At 44.4% G+C, this 18,357-nt stretch overlaps 1 pseudogene; it reads left to right on the top strand.

The window, feature by feature from the left end:
* The first annotated feature begins 6,304 nt into the window (after positions 1-6,304).
* Positions 6,305-17,808, top strand: LOC136498505 (uncharacterized; annotated as a pseudogene).
* The last annotated feature ends 549 nt before the right edge of the window (positions 17,809-18,357 follow it).

Below are 18,357 nucleotides of genomic sequence, written 5' to 3'. Positions count from 1 at the left end.
CTCCACCTCCGCATGCTAAATTATTATATGTGTGCGTGTGCTTTATACGTGTTGTTGAACTTGTTGGTGCTTGATTCGTGCTTCAAATACCGTCGCTGAAAATGTATTTGCATGCGGTTTGTATTTGCCGTGCTCCTCACCATACTTACCGGTGGTTTCTTATATCCTCCGTCTCTATTAGAAATAGGAGTCGTGTTCAAAAATCATTTATATACTAATGAAATGCCACTGAAGCCATACATGCACTACACTACTATCATTTTGTTCGTGTACTTTGAGACGTGCCATGCGTGGTGCAGTTATCAATCCATGTGAGTTGTCTTTTCACAAGAACATGGCATGTTTTCCCTGTATGCTTTAAACGTGCATGATTCATTGAACACTAATCACTTTTTTGAGGGAACACTAGTCACCTTTAGCTTTGATAAAGATAACCTAGCCATCTTATCCTCGTGTTCCAGCATAATACTCGCCCCTGCCGCAAGCAACGCCTTCCTTTTCCTAGTTTATGCAAGGATCATCCATCTGCCTTGGTTGCTATTGGTATGCTTGCTGCGTGTCCATTGCTGTACTTTTCTTTTTAGAAGCGAAGATCTTTAATTAATTAGAACATAGGCTGTTACAGTCGCCCTGAAGCAGAGGTGTAAGGAAGCAAGGACAATTACCTGGCCTGCTAAACTGACCAATCTGTATAACCGGAATGTTTAGCACAAGTATGTGCTGTAGCAGTATTAGGCCCTCTCCCTCTGAATGAAACACAAAGCATCGTGAAGAAAGAACTCAACTCTCCGACAGTCTGACTACTGCTTCAAAGCCTCCCATTCTGCCAGTGGATACCACCAATGTGCCACGGCTCGGTGATTACTCTTCATCGTAAGATGCCCTATGAGACGTATATTGCAAGTTATCCCCTGTTTCCTTAAACCTGCAGGTTAACCTTTTCTTCTTTGAAGATGATAATGATTCATTCCTTCATCCTTCCTAGCTTTCAGTGAGATGCATCCTTTGCGTGTTGTCCTAACAAGAGAATATGCACCCTCTGTTCCAGTATTTATTATTTCCCAGCTTTTGTTATACGTGCTGAACTGCTGATATTTGTTTTGCTGCCTCCAGCTGTTCTTGTTCTCCCCATTTTCTTGCTATCGCTTTCTTTCAGGTTATTAAAGAAGTGACTAACTAGTGGATGTTGTAAAAGCCACTAAAAAAGTCCGTCTATCTTCACAGATCCCAAAAATAACAATATTAGCTTGTTTCTTCATTACTCTTGGCCGTTCTTCATTCCTACAATTGAGCCTTTTAATCAGCGGATGTTGTAGAAGTCACACAAAAAAACCCTGCTTCCAATACTGTTAGTCTGCATTGTTTTATTAATTTTCTTGCAATCAATCAATTAAAGAATACAAAGAATCACTTATATTGTCGGCGGCTTTCCATTATTATTTATAAGAAAAAATGTGTCAAAAAAAGCACAACACTTCCAAGTACTTTCGTTTTTCTATTTCTATCTAATTAATTATTAATTGAGTTTATAAAATATAAATTATATTAGATAGGGTATATTGGTAATTAAGGTTTCGCCCTTTCTGGAGAGATTTCATCGTTTACGAACCGGAGACGGCGAGACACGAGTACACGACAGCGCTACTCGTTCAGCGCAGAAACCAATCCCGGCAGCGGCGTGATCCGCCCTATGTAGACAGCGACGCCAGCATGACCCGACCGGCGTGCCCCCCACGGCGGTGCGGACCACCCAACGCCCCCTTCCTCCCCATCCAGCAAGGACGTCGAAGCCCGATGGCATCGTACGCGAGATGGCGAGGACATCAAGCAGCCAAGGAGAAGGGCCGGGGACGATAGCAAAATTAAGTAACAACGATGAAGTCATCACTGATGAACCATTTGTATTGATATAACTGAAGTCGATGTGCATGCACATAGCATGTAACTCGATTGGATGGAGATGAAAGTTTAGTTTGATGCCAAATACACAAGAAGTAAAAACCAACGATGCAATGTAAACACTATATATTCTGATCCAAAAATTCCCATACCGTGTTCAGCATGCCGTAGCAACAATGTTGCCCCTTCCTTTGAATAAAATCCCTAAAATGAATTTTGACAGAAAATATAATTCTGTAGTGCCATGAATGCTATATATCTACATATTCAGAAGGAAACAAGTCAGACGAGGCCCGAATGATGAGATGTTAATTTTTTTTTTTTTGTCTTTCCCTTCATGTAAAGAAGTTAGAGGCTTGGAGCCATTTTTTACTACTGATGGCTGGACCAGTACTTAATTAGAGAAAAATAAATGTAGGTTAAATTTAGGCATGCCAAGCTCTGGCTGCTGAAAATTGATCTTACAGCAAACGATACCTGAAAAAACAATTAATCACTTCTACTCTTGAGCATTTTGAGAGATAATTTTTTCCAAGAGGTTATTACCCAGAGAATTTTCCAACAGAGTGAAGGACTCCAACTATCTCAGAAGGATTTGTCAATGCTTTACAAAGTTGGTCCATCCTGAGATGGCCTTGGCACGATTGTCACTCCATCCTGAGATGCCCTTTGTTCTTCAAACCAGCAGGTTTCCTTTTTCTTCTTTGAACATGCATGGTACGATACGTTCCTTCACTAACCAGAGAATAATTGTCCCTCTGTAAGAGAAAGAGAGTACTCTCAGCTCTACGAGAATTTTAAGAGAAGTTTCTCATTGATGAGCCCATACAAATTGGATATATATACTTGAATTCATATATGAGGAGATAGCATATAGTATTCTCAGGTTTAGTCTTTAGCTTTCAGACTTCAGAGAGATGCATCTTTTCTCCTCGTGTGGCTGTGGTACACAGAGAATATTGCTCTCCCTTACTGTATATAAGAGAGTACTTCAGCAGACAGATGACTCCCTCTTCTCACTAGTCGTTTTGGCTGGCCAAAATCAGCATTACTTTCAGCCATGGAACAATATTTGTCTCTCTCAACAACAAATCAGCAGCAGCAGCGACAATCAGCCGAAAATCCAGCCAGGCCGAACACGGTGGTAAATCTCTTGCATTGTCCTAACCAAGTTAGTGGCGAAAATCATTATTCCCGGACATTGGAATGCTCACATAATTGCATTATTAAATCAATTTAGGCTATTTCAAAGGAATGCAAATTCTAGGGTGTTACACTTGATCTTACAGGGAAGTTTTTTTTTTGATAAAATCTTACAGGGAAGTTACCAGACAAACAAGTAAACACTACTTACTGTTTGAAACATTTTTTGAGACTATTTTTTGCAAGAGGTTACGAGCGAATTTCCAATGGAATGAAGGATTCGAGCTATGTCTCTGAAGGATTTGCCAATGTTATACCAAGTTCTTTCAAAAAATAATGTTTTAACAAGTTGGTCCAACCGTGTGCATGAACATAACAACACTTTAGCCATGCTGATAAAAGGGTTCTTGTTTCAATCAGGCTCAGTCCTTTAGATAAATTGTGAATTACCGCAACAACAAAGAAAATATTACGACTACAGTCTTCGATTGCTCTGCTTGTGTGCTTTATCAAGCCATGCCATTGTGCCTTGGAACGACTGTCACTCCATCCTGAGATACTTTTGTTCTTTATAAACCTGCAAGTTACCTTTTTTTTCTTTGGACATTGTAAGTTCCATTCCTAAAGTATTCTCAGCTTTAATATTTACTAGATTTCAGAGAGATGCGTCCTTTCCACCTCTGCGTGTTGTCATAATCATAACCAGAGAATAGTGTCCCTCTGTTGGTGTATATAAGCGAGAGTACTGCAGTGCCGTCCCTCTTCCCAGCTACCCCTTCTTGTCACTCATTTCCATTCTGAATCTCTTGCGTTCAGGTTCCGAACTGAGTGAGTGACTAATATACTATAAGAAAATCCATCTATCCTCCACAAATCCTCCCACCACCACCAAACAACAATTTGTTTTTCATTCTCTTGTTTCCCATTGGCTTTCATTCACTGCTTCATATACCGTTATGTTCATCTGTTTTTATCTCAATCCATTAACGAAAACAAAGAATTACCATATTTTCTTGCAAATATATTGTTTCCCATTAGCTTTCTTCCAGATCTTGTTTGAGGCCCTGTTCTTCTTTCTTAGTTTTCAACTGAAAAAACAAAAAAAAAAATCTTCGTTTTCTGCTGTTCTTTTATGCTACCACTTTGATTCTTCTTATAGTATTGACTTTTTTTTGTCTGTTTGATGATTTCGTACTTGATGTCTAGCAAGTAATTGCTTCTTCTAGTACAGATAAATGGATATACCAAAAACAAACATATGGTACAAGCTCCTTCAAACCGAATCCCCCCAAGTCATCTGAGTAATTGATTTTCATCCACATAACATCATCGATTCTAGCACGAGGTAATAATATCCTTCTTCCTTGTTTCATTATTACCAATGCTCAGAAAATTGTTTCATTATTCGTGTTTTCTCAGGGTCACAAAGAAGTGAGTGCTTCTGGAGAAAACATATATAGTGGCAACCTTCAGCCTTAAGAATTGATTTTTCAGAGAAGGAATTGTGTGACGTCATAGCACACAAAGTTATTCCTGGCAATTTTACCAAAAACAACGACCCCATTGGCAAAAGAAGAGGTAAAAATAACTACATCAGTGATTAACATTAATTTTTGAAGGCTCTTGATTAACATTAATTTTAACTAAACTCATACAAAAATTTCAAAACGATTATGACGAGATATTGTCAAAGACTTAGAAGGTAACATGATATAGGCTAATGATTTCGCTTGGACATTTTGTCAAATGTCAATCAATTAGTAAAGTAGCATCTTGCTCCTATCAGTGGTGATGTTATCTCTTTGAAAATTTTAACCTCTGGTCATAAACTGGTTCTTCCCCTTTTTCTATTATGTGGTCTACAACACCATATTAGTAAGTAGAATTAGTTTGTCGCAAGGAAATCATATATATGAAGCAACACAATTAGTCATAAATGCTACTACGTAGACATAAAAATGTTTTTGTGTTTTTTTTACAGGTCAAAATGTGGAGCTGATTCTGTATCTCTTACATTCTGGATGCGTCAATGTGAGGCCATATTGGATCTAGAGGGGTATGCCAGGTATGCCAAGCATACGGCTTCCAGTACGTGCGCATATGTATTGCAAAAAAATAAAAAAACAATTATCTATATAATCGTTGGCTAAAAAGTCAAATAATTATTGGGAAATTACATATGCACACAGTTTCCAGTACATTCAAATTGCACACCCAACTACATAAACCTCGTCCCGATTCTCATCCCGGTCATGGTACTTGGAAATTGCACACTCATGGTCCTAAAGTTGTATTATTTACCATTATGGTTCATCCACCCCTGCACTACCATCCTCACATCCGCTACACCACACATGCCCGCCTTACCACTAGCCATGTGGAGTTGCACCAATGCTCACCCTACTACCCCACGACGGCCCTTATGTTGTATCGTCGGTGCAGTGGGCCATGCCATGCCCAAACCTCGCCACCATGCCGCTTGTTACAATGGCACTGTAGCGATGGCCCTGTTGTTGACGAGGAGGTGAGGAAGAACTAGGAGAGTGAGAAACCGAGTGCGAGGAGATGGCGAGAATGAGCATGAGTTCATACAAGTTGAGGGAGAGGAAGGAGTGTGGATGAGGTGGTGGCTGTGGTGGTGTTGAATGCAATGGCCACGAGGCAGGGGCTGACACCACGGTGAGATGAAGGAGGAATGAGTAAAAAAAGCGAAATCGAGGAAGACTGCGAGGGAGAAGGCTTGGCTTGGACGTGCAGTAGGGCAAGCATGGCATGGGTGGCCAGGTGGCGTAGCAAGTCCTAGGAAGCTAGGTCTGCACATCCTTCCTAAGCTCTTGCCACACATCTCGACCCCTGAGCACTACACCACTATGGGTGGACGAACGCGGTGCAGCGGGGTGTGTTTGCACGAGTGTGGTGGGGCATATTCCATGTATTGTGGGGAAGGGGATGTACCAGGATGGTATAGATAGTAATACAAGTTTAGGAAGTTGAGTGTGTATTTTGAAAGTATCGGAACCATTGTGAGAACTTAAGACAAGTTTAGAGAGCTGAATGTGCCAATTTGAAAGTATCATGACTTGGATGAGAATTCGGGACAAGTTTAGGGAACTGAATGTGCAATTCGAAAGTACTGGGACCTAGATAAGAACTCGGGACAGGTTCGACAACCGCTAGTGGAATTTACATTTATTTTATTTCCTTTTTAGCCATCTTTTCACGTTATAAGCTGCGGCAAATACTTTTGTTGCTCACAGGTTTTGTTAACCGAGAATTTTGGTCGTCTACTAATCAAACTTAAGTCATGGCATCATCATTTTCTGTTGACACCGAGACATTGCATGAATGGCGTGATCGTTTACGAAGTATCAGCTTCTGGTATGTATCTTTAACATATTTCTATATTTTCTTTAAACTTACAGAGAGCTTCAGTTATTCGCACTTTATGAACGCTAGCTTGATCTCTCTATATACTCTCTCTATTTTGAAATTTAAGGTATCATAAATTTTTTATGACATATCACGAGGTAAAACAAATGATGCAACCCTTAGTCAGAGTGAGATATTCTGCTTACCATATTTTGAGCATGGAGTTGGATCACGATAGACATTAAAGATCTGTACCCATGTGAGTGAGGCATGGGACGTTAATAAATACTATGCGTGTTAATTCACTTAGAATCCTTATAATTTGAGATAATTTGTTAATGCTTGGATATCATATATATTAGTAGGATAGGAGTAGATACTAATATTTAATTTATACTTTTGACATAGACCAAAATAATTTTCTTAATTGTACCTTTTAAAACTTGTAATAGCATCTCCAAGAGACTCTCCCATCACATGGCTCTTTATCATAAAGTTGAGAAAACAAAAATATTAAAGTGCAATAGACTTTCTAAATCACTCTCCATCTTTTTCCTCTCCAAAACCACACTTCTTACTCTCCACTACGAGGAACTCCAAGAAACCAAGAGCCTCTTTATATCCGGGTATGGGAGTCTGGCGTCGCTCACCGCTCAGGTGACTTGACCCGCGGCCAACTCCTAGAGGCAACGTCACGCCAATCGTTACTTAGTTAGTACAGCCGTTAGTCTCCACCGCCTGGCGGTGATCTGTGTCCAGTGTGCGCCCCTATTCCCAAACGGCATCTCGCCGTGACGAAGGCTACGGAGCTTGTATTGTTTCCCAATTCCACTTAATGAAGCACGTGCTATAGCACGCTTTCAAAAAAATCCTTATAATAGAGGATTTGGTGAAAAAAATGCCCTCCAACGTACAACATCTTTAATTATATCTCCAAATGTTGCCATCATCTATTCTAGATTTCTCACTAGCAAAAGATAGAGAATGGGGTTAGCTATCTAGAGTGTAGACAAAATATAGAGAAGCTACTAGAGGGTGGAAAGATATAGAGCAGCTTTTATTCAAATGACTCCTTAATTGATGATTTAGAGAGTGAGTTTGACAAAGCCTTTTGAACATGCTCTAACAGAAAGACTACGACAACTATGTTTGGTTCAGCTACTAAAAAGTGCTTTTGCTACCAAAAAGCAAAAAGCCAGCCAAATGAGTACAACCAGAGCTATTTTCTAGAAGCACCTGCTTTCGCGTAGTATAATTTTCGTAGCACCTTGGACTCTACTTCTGTCTTTCAGCTTTTCCAAGTGGGTGGGAATAGAGAGACGTTTTATAGCTGTTTCAAGGGAGTTAAAAGATGGTGGTAGGTGACGAGGTCATAACATAGGGGTATGTAACTCCCTAGGTAAGAGGTTCCCGACCGAAGGACCCCCGACCGATCCCTCCAGGACCGCTCAGGGGCTACACCCCTCAGGTGCGCTCGCACGCACCCTCCGGCTAAGGACCGGCCGAGCCCGAGCACGTACCCCTCTTCTGCTTGGGGCTCGGAGGCTGCCCGAGCCGCAGCCTCCCGATCGACGGGAGCCAAAACCCGATCCTTGGCCCTGGCCTCAAGTGCAAGCCAAGGCCCGGGCTGGAAGCAAGCGCCCCGAGCACCCAAGGCCCAGGGGCTCACCGACGCCGCACACAGGCATCATTGTCAACCTCTCCTCCAACAGGGTCACGTACGAGGCGTGACACAAAGGGACAAAACCCCTCTGCTAGCTTATGGGGCTCCCGGGCCCGCTCGGCAGCCCCTCAAGCCGGACACCTTCGCTACCAAAGAAGACTCTAGAAGGTGCACCTGGTGGAGGCTAGTCCAAGCCGACAAATCCTCACGGTCAAAATGCAAGCCCCTCGTGGACTCCGACGCACATAGACCAAACACTAGACCCCCCAAACTGCCATGAACCCACCTACCTCGATATATAAGGGAGGTTGATCCTAGAGAGGGGGAGGAAAACCAAGATGATTCAGAACAGATCATTCGAGTCCTCTCCACCGAAGCTCGAGCTCTACACCGAGAGCAGAACCACTCCGAGAGGAGTACGAGAGCTCCACCACCCTTTCCTTCGTCTTCCTCCTCTCCGATGAGGGGGAGATGATGGGGACATGATTTCCGATCTTCTCAGGTTGATGATAACTATCGTTTTAGGCGTAGCACGACACACACGACGACGATCTCTTCAGATCGAAAACCCAAACCCTGCAACCTTAGCACCACAACTCCTCTGGTTATCAACCGTGTCACCAATCCGGTTGACCTCGCCAAGAAGGCTAATCCTACCTGTGAAACGAAGACACAAGCAAGAACTTGAAAGTACGCAGCTCAAAGTATGGGACAAACTAGATTGTATGATTAAGTTCTCAAAGTGGGGTCTCACAAACATGAACGGCGACTGTCAATGGACAGAATGATCTAAGCAAAACCCAAAACCTAATGATGGCAGTGGTATGATTATAAAGGTCTTAGGGTCGCGCCTACCCTGGACGCCCCCCTAACGGGCTCAAAGACGATACACGGCCCATTGGACCAAATACGGTGACGCAGCACCCTGATAGATTCTGGACGCTGAATTGTTTCAATGATTCCGTTGATTCTGAAGGGATTTTGATGTGGACCTTCCATTGTTTCCTTATGAAATTATCTTTCCATCCATATGTGGATCGTCGAAAAGGAGTCCAGACGCGTCCTGGGTGACCAGTTTATGGCAGACTGTCCTGGAGGCCGAGGCAGACCGAATTCATGTTGGACCAGGCCTCCGGCTTGTGTTGGACGTCCTTGCTGGTTATCTTTGCCTCCATCTCTTCCTCCAAGTTCCTCATGACCCTCTCCAATGTTCCTAAGAAATATAACATCATTAGGTAGTAGTCTATTCTCAAAAGTATGAAAAGGATCGCTTAAGAACGAGCTCACCTCTACTGGCGTCATTGGACCTTGCATATTGTTTGGAGGATCAGCGGGTGCATCGAAGGAGTGATTTCCTCATCAGGAGACCTCACCGTCGACGAGCCTAGGATCTGCACCGAGCGATCCCCTGCCAAATCTCTCTCTTACATTCTGTTGGAACCCCCGATTTGGGTGCTCTTGAATACAAAGATCATCAAACTGCTGGACATAGGGCCCCATAGCCCAAACCAGGATAAACCTCTGTGTCCCCCGTGTGATCTTTAAGTTCTTTGTTTCTTGAGTCCACCCGAGCACAAGGACCTCACACTCTGTGACACGACCATGAACAACAATACTTACCGCAGTTTCGACCCCACGACAGCAGGTTTTATAGTTATTTCAATCAAACAGCCTATATCTTTTTCACAGCGCAACTCACAATAGCTTTTTCATAGCTCACAATAGTTTTTTCATAGCCTACAGCTGAATGAAATAGACCCTACATCACTCTCTAAATACAATATATGGTAGTTCTATCATGATTTTTTTCACGCAAGAAAAATGGTATAACCAACTTAGGGGTGTTTGGCAGGGCTCCTCATGAGGAGGGCTCCTCTAAAATGGCTCCGGCTCGTCTGTTTTTCACTGAAAAACTCTCCTCGTACAAAACATTTGGTAAGGCTCCTCCGAAGGAGCCAGGAAGGAGCCCTACTGCATTCTCGACTCGAGCTCCCAAGTCGCTTCCCGCTCTGTCTGATTAGTCCAAAGAACCTTCAGATACTTGAGCGTCCTTCGTCACAAGACGTTATCAGCCTCCTCTAAAATTCTTACAGGACGTGCCTCAAAGGTCAAGTCTTCCTTGATGGTTTCTGGTTCCAAGGTCATATGTTGCTCTGGGTCCCGTAGGTATTTTGGTCAGCATGGAAACATGAAATACATTATGCACACCACTCATAGAATTGGGTAGCTCCAATCTGTAAGCCAACTTCCAACACGTTTCCAATATTGGAAAAGGACCATGATACCTTGGGCTAAGCTTTCCTTTAACCCCAAATCTCACTACACCTTTATTAGGAGAAACCTTCAAAAGTACTTGATCCCCAACCTGAAACTCCAGTCTCGCCTCGTAACATCAGCATAGCTTTTATGCCTGCTCTGTGAAGCTAGCATTTGTTGCCAAATTTCAGCGACACGCTTAGTAATCCTTAGAAACCCAATCTGGTCCGAGAGCTGCCTTTTCACCCACTGCTTCCCAACAAAGTGGTGACCTGCACTTCCTTCCGTAAAGGGCATCAAAAGGTGCACAACGAATGCTAGCATGGTAACTATTGTTATAAGCGAACTCCACAAGAGGCAAATGCTCCTCCCAGCTTCCTTTCCATGACAGAACACATGACCTTAGCATATCCTCCAAAGTTTGAATTGTACGCTCCGATTGACCATCCGTTTGAGGATGAAAAGCCGTGCTAAGTATCACATTAGTTCCCAAGGCACTCTGCAAGCTCTCCCAGAACTTGGAAACAAATTAGCGTCTCCTATCAGAAACAATGGTTTTTGGCACCCATGAAGTCTCACAATTTCACGCATAAGATTGGAGCTAAGTCACTTGCTGAATTTGTAGAACGGTAAGGAATAAAATGAGCTACCTTACTCAGGTGATCCACAACAACCCAAATAGCATCCCTCCCTTTAGGAGTACGTGGTAAACCAGCCACAAAATCCATAGCGATGTCCTTTTAGTATAAGTACGTGGTAAACCAACCACAATTTAGTATAAGTAATTTTTTTTATTAATCAAATAAAATATATTGATAGTACATCATTTAAAATTCTAGACTGTGCGAGAGCACGGGTTGATGAACTAGTATTCCTCGTAGTATATGGGCATTTGAGTACTTTTAGCCATCTTTTCGTGTTAATAAGCTCATGCAAATACTTTTGTTGCTCACAGGTATTGTTAACTGAGAAATTTGGTCTCTACTAAATAAACTTAAGTCATGGCATCATCATTTTCTGTTGACACCGAGACATTGCATTTATGGCGTGATCGTTTACGAAGTATCGACTTCTGGTATGTTATCTTTAACATATTTCTATATTTTCTTTAAATTTACAGAAAGCTTCTGTTATTCGCACTTTATGAACGCTAGCTTGATCTCTCTATATACTCTCTATTTTGAAATTTAAGGTATCATAAAAAAATTTATGACATATCACGAGGTAAAACAAATGATGCAACCCTTAGTCAGAGTGAGATATTCTGCTTACCATATTTTCAGCATGGAGTTGCATTATGATAGACATTAAAGATCTGTACGCATGTGAATGAGGCATGGGACGTTAATAAATAGTATGCGAGAGTTAATTCACTTAGAATCCTTATAATTTGAGATAATTTGTTAATCGATATCATATACATTAGTAATCTTATGCAACACCGAGTTTAATAGCACATATGCTCACATTTTTTGATTTGTTCTATGAATTAACGTTGTTGGTACCACAAGGTGCCCAGAAAATTAAGCGCAATATGCGGACTTCTCGTCAAGTTCGAGATTTCCTCGGCTTAGCTCAAGTATCCTAGAGGTGCTTCACAAGATAGGATAAGCATGTATTATATCATAGTGGATGTGTGTTGCGTGCGTGTATCACTACGGGGACGGGAAGCTTTGCCGTGGTGCCTACGGCACACGTCACTATAAACTAAAACCACTCGGCCAAAACCCTTCGCCGAGTGTAACACTCGGCAAAGGGCACACGACAAAAGTGTTATTCGGGCAAAACTCACTTTGCCTGAGTGTTTTCGTCGGGCACCTCGGCAAAAGACATGACGTGTGCCCCGAAAAACACTCGGCAAACATTTTCGCAAAGAAAATAAAAAACAAATTGCCAACCGGCCGCCACCCACCACGGCCACCACGCCGCCACATTCCCGCTGCCGCCACGCCGGACGCCGCCCACCGCCGACGCCCCCACACACTGGCCACCACGCCCAACATGCCCCACGCCTGGGACAGCCGACCACAGCCACCCCACTACGCCTGACCCCCGCCCGCCACACCGAACGCCACTTCTGCCGATCCGGGAGAGGGGAGGGTCGGCCCGCCGGGACGCCGCCGGATCCGAGAGGGAGGGGCCGCCGCCGGATCTGGGGAAGGAGTGGAGGGGGCGGCGCCGGCGGCCGGGGAAGGAGGGGTGGCCGGGCCGCCGGTGGAGAAGGGGAGGGGCGTGCGGACGCGGCGCGGGGAAGGGGAGGGGGCGTGCGGACACGGTGCGGAGAAGGGGAGGGGGCATGCGGATGCGACGCGGGGGAGAAGGGGAGGGCGCGGCGGCCAGGGGAAGGAGGGGTGGCCGGGCCGCCGGATCCGGCCAGGAGGGGAGGGGCTGCCGACGGGGAGAAGGGGAGAGGGTGCGGACGCGGCGCGGAGAAGGGGAGGGGGGTGCGGACGCGGCACGGGGGAGAAGGGGAGGGGGGCCGGTCGGGGGAAGGAGGGTGGCCGGGCCGCCGGATTCGGCCGAGAAGGGAGGGGCCGCCGGCGGGTAGAAGGGGAGGGGCCGTGCGGACGCGGCGCGGGGAGAAGGGGAGGGGCCGTGCGGGGAGAAGGATAGGGCGCCGTTGCGGGGAGAAGGGGAGGGCGGCGCGGTTTTAAAAAAACATTTTTTCCTTTGCCGAGTGTGCTGGATCTCGGCACTCGGCAAAGTTTTTCTTTTTTATTTTTTTTTCTCCTTCTTTCCTAGAACAAATATTTTTTCCTTTGCCATAGTGTCCTAGAACTGGGCACTCGGCAAAGTATTTTTTTTCATTATTTTTCTTCTCCTTCTTTCCCAGAAAAAATATTTTTCTTTCTTTGCCGAGTCTCCTAGATCTGTGCACTCGGTAAAGTTTTTATTTTTATTTTTTTCTTCTTCCTTCTTTCCCAAAAAAAATTATTTTTTTCCTTTGCCGAGTGTCTTAGATCTGGGCACCTGGGTAAAGTTTTTTTTTTATTTTTTTTTTCTTCTCCTTCTTTCCCAGACAAAAGATTTTTCTTTCTTTGCCGAGTGTCCTGAATCTGGGCACTCGGCAAAGTTTTTTTTTTTCTTCTCCTTCTTTCCTAGAAAAAAGATTTTTACTTCTTTGCCGAGTGTAAAAAAAAAAACACTCGGTAAACCCCCATCTTTGTCGAGTGTTTTTTTGTTGCCGAGTGTTTTTTGTTGACACTCGGCAAACCTCCGCTTTATCGAGTGTTTTCTTTTTGCCAAGTGTTTTTAGCGCAGCACTCGGCAAAGATCTTGTTTGCCGAGTGTCCGAGAGAATATACACGGCAAACATAAAAACACTCGGTAAATTTAACGTTTCCGGTAGTGTATATATATATATATATATATGAGCATCTACGTCTATACTGTTTTTTAAGAAAAAGAATAACACGATACTGGGAAAAATAATGTTCTTTATCTTTCGCATGCCTACTACCGACGGGGAGCATTTTCACTCGGAAATATTATTAACATGAAATAGATTTGTCCATAAAATTAACATGCGCAAAAAGGTGATTTTGTATGTTCAGGAACAAGAACATCTAGTATCGACTTCAGCCCAAGTGTTTATTACTTGTCTTCACACAGAGTTTTGAAAATCGTACTCCACGTGGAGTAGAAATTTCTCGCTAATTAACAAGAAGCAAACCATATGTAGGACTCCACGTGATACTGGCAAAGAAAAGGGAGTGTAAAAAAGAGGATAGCTAAGTACGTAGTTACTGACCTGTACGCAAGTGTTTGATCATGCACTTAACCGGTCCTTTTTTTCTATTTGTGCGGCCAGGCTGGATGGATATCTCAAGAGCCCTGCGTATCGAGACGTGGAAAAAAAAACTCGATGGGTTTGTATGGGTGATGTGGAATGTTGGGGTCGGACCCACAGCATGTTTCACACGAGCTATCTCAAGCATCACTCGGGACGCAAAGATCAAGACACATGGCCCCTATGACCACGTGATAGAGGTGGACATGAAGCGAGCAGCAGCACAGCTGGCAGGAACGAGACTGAGCATTAATGACAAGCTGCATTTCAAAGTGGCGGAGCAGCTCGGGCTACTCGACCAAGAGCAGGAGCAAGAATACGACAGGCTCTTGGAAGAGGATGACGAGCTGCGGTACTATACCTATGGCCTCTCGTCCTTACAGCATAAGCTTTCAAGAACACTGCATAAGCTTTCAACATCATTTGAAGTACCTCAAATAATCCAAAAGCTAGTGATGAAGAAGTACCTGCTGCTGGTCGAGAACCTCGACGAGCCCATCAAGCCCATCAACCTTACTGCTTCAACAGAGGGCTTATGCTTTCCTGCCCCTGAGTGGAAAGGCTCCTTTTGGTGCGTATCCACCACCACTCAAGATGTGTACGGAAGGAGCCAGCCAGCAGATTATTCTTGTCTAATATCAAATCTTTTAGTGGGGATGATATGGTGATTCTTACTCTCTACTCACTGCATCAAGCGGCCAAGTACATCTTGGCTGCGGTCGCCCACAAAGACGAGCAATATTGGCATCACGTGGCTGTCCGGTGCTTTCACTACGCCACCACTGCTCCTTTCACCCACTGTTCATCGCCTCATGGAGATGGAGGCCAGAAGAGGTCTGCTGCATTAGCCGACATTACTTCAGATGAGCTGATACGCCAGTGGTCTGCACAAGGCATCCTTGTCATCGGACCACAGGAAAGAACGGGGGAGAACTACAGGCAGTAGTAGTTATGATGGCAATACAGTGATATATACCAAGTTGGAAATCTCATCCTTGAAGCTTTCCGAGAGTACTCCTTGCTGGAGATCCCCTTTTCTCCTGTGAACCGACTGAAGCTGAAGAAGCCACAAAATCTGCTGCACCCTTCCCTAGCATGTCACAACCTCATCGCAGAGCACCACACAACCGATGAACTTTGCGACGGAGACCATCCTAGGTTGGAACACATGCAGTGGATCTCACATGTGGGAGAACCAAGGATGGCATTTAAGCAAGGAATGGTTGAGCTACGGAGCTAGTGGCCCAACAACACTCATTTTAAGGCATTGCTCACAGCAATCAAGGTTGCTCATGAAGCTTGAATCCGATCATTTCTTTGCCAAACTCCCCTGTCTTCATGCTCTTGATCTCTCCTACACTCCACTAAAATCACTTCCTCCATCAATCTGCTACCTCCAAAGAACTCCAGTACCTTTCCCTTAGGGGCTGCTTTAACCTCACGAGTCCATTCAGCTTCCCCAACACTGAAATTACTCTCAATGAAATCAATAGCAGCAAAAATCTCAACTTGCTCTGCTTTGATCTTTCCTACTCAAATATAAACACATTCCACAACGACTTCTTCTGTAGCATGCCTAATCTGCAAGAGCTCTTGCTTGTCAAGTGCTCCAACCTTGAGGAATTGCCACCTTCCGTTGGTGCTTTGTCTAGTCTAACAAAACTCGAGCTCACAGGGACTCAAATAAAATCTTTTCCTATGGAGATATTTGAAGAGATGAAGAATCTTCGATCACTGAAGCTAATTGAGAACAAGAACTTGTTGTTGAGGCGACTGTCCTTGCGTGGATGTAGAAAGTTGGAGTTTGTTGACATTAAGGAGGTTGGTGCTTTGGAGGAGCTTGATCTATCTGCTACGGCTATCAAGGAGCTCCCAGACAGCATCCCTAATCTGCCAGAGCTTAGAAAATTGTTTCTCTTGGGTGTTCCTTCCCTGAGACGATTTCCTTGGCATAAGCTGCAGAGACTCCCGGATGTGTTTTGCTTGGATCAGTGCTCAAACAGAACCATTAATCATTCGGATCATCCACAAGGTGCTCAGGTGTGCATAAGTGATTCCAGATTGTTTTATAGCTTCGGTTATGACACCATGAATTCAGTAAGGGCTGGAGAACTTTTGACAACTTTCTATGTTCGAGTTACATCATGCAAGTCCACAAGCAGCAAGTTAAAGGATGAAGAGGACATGGTGATGATCAACAAGGTTCAGATGGCACCACCAGCTTACGCTGATATAAACCGTCTGTATCTGACAGACGGAGTCTCTATGGTGTCAATGGATGACGTACCTCCCTTTCGGGTGACCAAGCGTCACGTGGAGATCTCAGCTGCTGATCGGTATCCCCGTGGTCTGGCATATCTTCTGACAGTCACCAAATCGATTAGCATGTTGGGTGATACTCATGTCTCCTGTCTCAGTGATCTGGGTGATCGTAGTTTCGATGAGCTAGAGGAGTGCATGCTCCGACGGTGCCATCGGATGGTGCAGGTCTTCAGTCATAACCGGGATGTACTATCTCTACAAAATGCACATGTCTCCCGTCTCAGAAGTCTAACCCATTTCTACCGTGGTGGTGGTGGTGATAATTTCAATGCACTGAAGCACCTCTTCTTAGAGTACTGCCCGAGGTTGGAGGGCATCGTTCCACGTTATTTCTGTGAGCTACCAAGCCTTGAGACGCTGGACATCCTGTGCTGCTACAACCTCAAGGCAATTTTCTATGACGATGGTCCTCATTCATCTCCTGCTGGTTACACGCTCCCATGTCTCCGGAGGATACGGCTCCAGGAGCTGCCACTGCTGGAGCATCTCCACGTCGACAACCCCATGCTGATCGCGCCTGCGTGGGAGGAGCTCCACGTCCGCGGCTGCTGGAGCTTGCGCCACCTCCCACGCTTCCACCAACAACCAGACAAGGCCGTGGAGGTGAGCGGCGAGCTGGCCTGGTGGAACAAGCTGTGCTGGGATGGCACACACTCACACCATGGCAGCTACAAGCCCATGCTTCCCCCAGCTTTCGCTTCGCGCCGCGAGCGGGTCGTCATCGAGAGCTATCTCAGATGAATGAATATACCATGCCCAAGCGCAAGATTGATAAATCATCCAGTTAATCGATCGGTACGTCTTGCGATTTCAGTTTCCATTATTAATTAATTATATTAGCTATCGTATACTATTTTTATCCACCCGATCAGCTTCCAATAATCATTTTTACTTATTTTGTCCATTCCAGAGAAAGCCATCATCCCGTTAATAATTCCTGCTCGCCGCCGACGCCAATTGCATGCATCTGGAGTTGGAGTGCCTGTCTGCTGCCTCTTCAGTTTCGCGTTCGCCAACATGTGCGTGCCTTCCATGATTTGATTGGTCCATGTGTGTTTAGTTCACCGCTTGTCGGTGTGCAACTGCACCTGCCGTAGCAATGGTTTGTCTCCGCTGGTTCATTGACCGGCCTCGCTTCCTATCCAGCGGTGGCCGCTGGTTCAGTGACAGCTCTGTTTTCCGCTTGTAATAAGCATGGCCATCTCCGCATGGTAAATTATCAGATTAGATGTGTCATGCATGCGTATGCTTTGTACGTATTGTTTTTTTTTTTGTACGTGTTGTTGAACTTGTTATCTGATTCATGCTTGAAGTATTGAATTGTATTGAATGACTGAGCCTCTGCTCCGTGTGGAAGTAAGGTGGAACTGTGGAAGTAAAGCACGGGCACACGAATTTATTGAAATCAATGTTGCTTTGCTCTTTAATTAGTCCTTCTTTATCTTTACAAAGAGAAAAGGGGTTATCCAGCCCTGCAATATGTTCAAATACCACTATGCCTTTACTCTTTAGTTAAAGTACTAATGCTCCATCTAGCTCCTCCCATTATTTTGTCTTTCGAAAGAAAAAACACATATTCACGAAAAGTAGGCGCCTCTATGCTCACGTTGAATCAAAAGAAAGACTAGACTGACGAAGGTGGGGATTAGATCACTCCGCATGATACAACGCGGATATAAATAAAAGGAATGGAGTTGGGATCAGAAATTAGCTGCATTGGTGGTGTGGATAACCAAAGCAGGGTGTGCATAAACATATTGGTAAGGACAATCTCTGGCATCTAATGCAGTGATAAGGAACTCACTTTAAGAAAAGAAGAATACATCCAACTGTCCTATCTTTGAATTCCCTTATAGAATTTGTGGGCAAGGACCCATATCTTGAGCTTAGGAAATCTTTAGTTGGCTAAGGGGGT

Source organism: Miscanthus floridulus, chromosome 12 (genome assembly GCF_019320115.1).
Source record: "Miscanthus floridulus cultivar M001 chromosome 12, ASM1932011v1, whole genome shotgun sequence".
Lineage (NCBI taxonomy): Eukaryota > Viridiplantae > Streptophyta > Magnoliopsida > Poales > Poaceae > Miscanthus > Miscanthus floridulus.
This window is presented reverse-complemented; position numbering and strand designations above follow the sequence as displayed.